Source organism: Panthera tigris, chromosome A1 (assembly GCF_018350195.1).
Source record: "Panthera tigris isolate Pti1 chromosome A1, P.tigris_Pti1_mat1.1, whole genome shotgun sequence".
Classification (NCBI taxonomy): Eukaryota; Metazoa; Chordata; class Mammalia; order Carnivora; family Felidae; genus Panthera; species Panthera tigris.
The window spans coordinates 78735564-78741077 of record NC_056660.1 but is presented as its reverse complement, the minus strand read 5'-3'; the positions used below and the strand labels follow the sequence as shown (position 1 = coordinate 78741077).

Sequence of the window (5514 nt, the reverse complement as noted above, 5' to 3'; positions counted from 1 at the left end):
GAAGCCAGAGGGCACGCTCACGCGCGAGTACACACACACACACACACACACACACACACACACACCCCTCTATTCATCGAAAGCCACCAGGTCAAGCCAGCATCCCCAACTCAAATCCAGGACCACCTTTCACCCCATCTGCATTTGTGACTTCCGTCCCCAGCCCCGAGCCTCCTAGTTGCCTTCTCTCACCCTTGTACTGAGTTCCCAAATGCTGCCGGCCTCTCACCAGACCCCACCCCCACGCTGCCTTCCTCCCTCCTCTCGGTAGGTGCTCTGGCATCGGTGTCTGGACTGCCCCTTCCTTGCCTCCCTGCCACCCTGACTCCACTCCCTCACCCTGCCCAGGCTGCCAGTCCCAGACACACCCCCACACCTCAGTCCCCATCCCACTGGGCTCTGACGTTATGGCTGCACCACACCCCCTTAGATGCTCCCCCCCACCGGCCACCTGCTTGGGCTACAGGAGACCCCCCAGATGCCACACTCACCTACTGTGCTCCTCCGTGGTGCCTTCCTCCTGGCATGGACCTCCACCTTGCTTCAACCCACTCTGTGGCTTCAGGATGGAGTTTCTGGGGAAGGAAAGAGTGAGTAGCAAAGAAGCCTCCATTTATGAGTATCCATGATTGGACGCAGGCTACCGCGTCCCACTATTCCGTGGTCCCCTGGCTTCTTTCCTGCCCTTCTCACTGAGCCATCAGGTGCATTCTGGAAGCCCGCCTGGGCAGGTGAAGGCAGTCTGTCAGTCAGGGCCCAGAGCCATCTCTCAGGACTCTTGCAGAGTCCCGTTGTATCTAGAGGCCGGACCCCCTGTGTTGGGGGTGTTTGCTCTGGTCCAGGCTGTGCCTTTGCCCAACACTCCAATATGCAGCCGCTTGTTTAGTAAGCTGTAGTGGGGATTAACGTTTACTCAGGAAGGGCCAGTGAGCCAGCAAAGGAACCCTGGGCCCGGCACCTATTAGCAAAGAGTCAGTGCCCAGCCAGGGCTAGGGGGCAGCCGTGGGAAAGCCTGGTCCCCCCAGTCATTGCCTCGATCCCTGTCCAATCCTGGGAGTTCTCCACATTTTCTACCTGATCTGTGCATCTTCCAATCATTTAATGGGCAATTTCAGGAAAGACTGCCTGTAGACGAAGTTTATTAACCAAGTGATCAAGCCTCCATTTCAAGCAAAAAACAAAACAAAAAACCCCCTACATTTTAAATAAAGAATGCTGGGATATAAGCTGATATTTGTAAAAAACACAGCAAAGCAATAGACAAAAATAGTTAGATTTGTACGTCAAATCAAATACAAAAAAAAAAAAATCCAGATGGATTAGAGAGTTAGGAAAAAAGGATCAGTTTCAAACATCAGTAGAATTATAACCAACCTCAGAAGGCTGTTTTCTAAGCATAAATCGAGTGAAGAAACTATGGAGGGAATAGCCATGGATTCGATTATGTAAAAATGAAGCGAGGGGCCCCTGGTGGGGCTCAGGAGGTTAAGCATCCGACTTCGGCTCAGGTCATGATCTTGCTTTTTGTGAGTTCGAGCCCTGCATTGGGCTCTGTGCTGACAGCTTGGAGCCTGGAGCCTGCTTCAGTTTCTGTCTCTCTGTCTCTCTGTCTCTCTCTCTCTGCCCCTCCCCCACTCATTCTCTCTCTGTCTCTCTTTCAAATAAACATTTAAAAAATTTAAATGAAATGCAACAAGGTTAAAGGAATACACACCCAAAGCAGGAACATTAAAAGGCAAATACAGATAGGGTAGACTGTTGACAAATGGTTACTGACTTTAATTTATGTAGATCTTTGCTAATCATGAAAAAAAAAGAAAGAAAGAAAGAAAGAAAGAAAGAAAGAAAGAAAGAAAAAAAGATGACCCCAAAAGAGAAAACTCCCAGGGCGAGAACCACAAAAACACACTTGGAAGCAACCTCCATGAATTTTGCTCACCTGCAGAACCAGAGAAGGGACGGACTGAGTTGCTGTGCCAGGCTGGGGTGAGGGCACCTTGGGGTGACGCGGCTCCTTGCGACATGTGCTAGGATGACTGACCAATGAGGCTGAGGACGCTGTTCCAGAACAATGTGCAAGAAACGTTCTTGGGTCCAAGAAGAGTTTGGCTAACCATCTCCCCCACCGGACCCCCCCCACCCCTCCCCCTCGCCCCCCGCCGGCAGGCTGTGGAAACACAAGGACTCCACTAAGGAATCCGAATTATATTTCGTTTCATGACCGCACCGAGTTATTCTTGGGTAAAACGTATCATAAATTTTTCCAATTAGTTTTCTACCACAGGTGTTCCTTCCCTATCTATCTCATAAACATAAAAATACTAAAAACGGACTAGTTAACATTTACTAAGTGCATCCCAGGCACAGTGCTACATATACACAATTTCATTCGATTGTCACAATAAAGCCTGGGAGTTAGGTTTGAGTGTTTATGAGGAGGAGGGCCCCCACTTATGAATGAGGACATTAAGGGGTAGGGGCCTGACCCCAGGCCTCGAAAGAGTACTTGTGCAGTAAGGTTTGCCGGATTTCTGCCATGCACGCTGGGCTGTGAGACCTGTGCGTGCATCGATCTTGGAAAGAGATCACGCTTCGAAGAAACGGGTAATCTCTTAACACTGAGGTCCCTTCAAGAGAAGAGTCACCCAGATGATCTGATCATTTCGTCACCTTTAGGAAGTTTTAGTAAAACCTTTTGCTTCCCAGCGCCAGAAACTACTGGCCTCCGGACAGTCAGCCTGTTAAGAAGTGCAGAGCATCTGGGGGCCTCGGCTGGCTGCAGAATGGAGGCAGAGTGCCCCCCCCCCCCAACAGGTCAGCAGCGGCGGCTCCCCCGGGACGCATCCCACCGCTGCAATGTCCCAGCAGCCTGTCAACCAGGCAGGCCGTTGCCTACTCCTGGGCCAGCTGCATACCGTTCCCCAGGCCCCAAATTTCCCCAGCCCCTTGACTCTCCACCTCTCCCTTTGGCTGATGAAAGAGGTTTTTCTCTCAAGGCGCCTACCAAGAGCCCCGTCTCTACAGACCTGCTCCCAAGCTCCATACCTTCAGTGCTGCTGAATGGATCTGCCCTTGTATTTCCTCCTGTCACTCCCCTGGGGCTGCCTCACAGAGCCCCTTAAACTGGGAGACTAATACAGCAGGAGGACCCTCCTGGCTCCGGAGGCCCGAAGTCCAGCATCAAAGTGCTGGCGGGACTCAGAGGGAGGGTCTGCTCCTGCCCGCGTCCGAGCTTCTGCTGGGCGAGCCTCACCGTCCTTGGCTGGTAGATGCGTCACTACAGCCTCTGCCTCCTTCCCCACGCTCTCCCTGTGCCCCCGCTCTCTCTTCCCTCTTCTTATACAGACCCCAGGCATTGGGTGAGGACCCACCCCGATCCAACTTGACCTCGATTTAAAGTTTCATCTGCCAAGAAGACCCTTTCTCCAAATAAGGTCACCTTCTGCGGTTCTGGGTAGACCTGTATTTGGGGGGGACGCTGTCCAACCCCACACAGGCCCTACTCACACTTACCCAGGAACGTCGTCCTGTCCTGGTGCCAGGTCCTTGTGTCAAGAAATGCTCACGAACTCCAGGCGAGATGGGAAGATGATGAATACCCTGGACTTTGAGAATGACGGGACGACAGAATGATGGGTCCGAGGAGCTCTCTTGGCCAGGACTGTTCTCTAGTCTGAGATGATGTCCTTCCTGGCTTTTTTCATATTAAAAAATATTTTGTTTCGTTTTGTTTTTAATGAGATGATGGTAAGATTTGGCAAGAAGGGTATAGGGAATTGTTATTTTGAAAATTGTCCTTAACTGGCACTTGGAAATCTATCCCCCTTTTTTGGTCTTTATTGTCTGTCCCTCACCCCATTTTGGTTCACTCACCTGTGAAACCCAGGTCTGGGAACCACACTGCCTGGAAGAATTTATTTGCAATCTGCCCCCCTCTACCTGATGAGAATTCCTTATTTGAACAGACCTGAGCCCAGGGCCAGCGGACATTGGATCTGACGTATGAAGTTCTCCAGAGAGGAGTGGGCAGCCTGAGTCCGGAGGGTCATTTCTTCAGGGACGGTGCTCAGAAATCAGGCATAATGCACCCAAGCGTGCCAGCTTGCTGCTGCTGGGGACTTGGGCTGCGACAGGACATCTGGAGAGAGCGAGACCCTGGTTACTAACTTGGTCATTTGTGCCCAAAAGTATTTTTCCTAAATAATTGACTTAGTCTTTTTTTTCCCCTAAGTATTTTTTTTTTTTTTAACTTCTCCGAAAAACTCGCTGGTTATACAAAGAACTCTCATGGGTCCCTGGTAGCTTTTAGAATGAAACTTTCTCTTTTTTCACACCGAAAAGGCAGAAGGAAGAGAGGAGTGAAGGGCTGAACCAACCTGGCTGATGGGGTGCTGTGTCCCAGAACCATAGGCTGCAGGTGTAAGTAAGGGGCTCCTGGAGACCCAGGATCCATGACGGAGGTCTGCCTGGAGGAGGGGATTGTCCTACATTGGCACATCCTCCCTGAGGAGGCCCTTCAGAAGAGAAAGAGTCTCGTGGTTTTCACTTCAACTTCTGCAACTTGCTCTGTTTTTAGAGGCTCACTGGGAGATCTTCAGCTGCTGTCCTGGGAGCAAGCTGTCCCCGGCCCGGCTCCCACCCTGAAGGCACACTGACGTTCCTCAAAACTCCAGACCCTTCTTCTTATGAAACATGTCACTTAGAGACAATACACATCAAGCACAAAATGCAGAAACCTAAAGGAAGGAAAAAACATTCCGTAATTCCCCTGCCCAGGGATAATCACAGCTAAATGTGATTATCGGTTCAGTGTTCTTCTGCACACTTATTTTTATAAAAAGACAATCATACTTTGCAACCTGATTTTCTTATCTTCGCTTAATACCATTTGGGGAACATCTTTCCCCTCATCAAATACAGAGCCACCAGGCCACCCCAAGACTATTTAAATGAGCTCTGTAAAGTCACTCCTTTCAATTTTTGGCAAATTTTTGACCTTTGTATTTGGTTGTGTGTGTGTGTGTATATATATATATATATATATAGAGAGAGAGAGAGAGAGAGAGAGAGAGACATATGACGTAAAATTTAAAAAATTTGGGGCACCTGGGTAGCTCAGTTGGTTGAGCGTCTGACTTCAGCACAGGTCATGATCTTGTGGTTTGTGAGTTCGAGCCCTGCATCGGGCTCTGTGCTGACAGCTCAGAGCCTGGAGCCTGCTTTGGATTCTGTGTCTCCCTCTCTCTGCCCCTCTCCTGTTTTCATTCTCTCTCTCAAAAATAAATAAACATTAAAAATTAAAAATATTATAGTTTAGTCTCACTTGGAGTTCCAGCACTATAAAAGATGGCAGGTTATGGGTATGTAGAAACATTGCACCTTCTTCCTATATTTGTATCAAATAATTTGGTTACGTACTTGAATTGGATGAACCCCTTCTGGCCCTGGATGCTCCTTCTGGCCCCACGATTTACCACGCAAACTGCAGCCACCCCCACTGGGCTCAAGATTGCA

The 5514-nt window shown here is 49.5% G+C and overlaps 1 long non-coding RNA gene across 1 annotated transcript; it reads right to left on the bottom strand.

Annotated features, from left to right (window-relative positions):
• Positions 1-501: 501 nt before the first annotated feature.
• Positions 502-3993, bottom strand: LOC107181172. Its single transcript, XR_006208261.1, has 4 exons — positions 3968-3993; positions 3514-3605; positions 1940-2058; positions 502-575 (listed from the first exon to the last, which is right to left on the bottom strand). It is a non-coding gene; the product is annotated as an uncharacterized LOC107181172 (long non-coding RNA).
• Positions 3994-5514: the final 1521 nt, after the last annotated feature.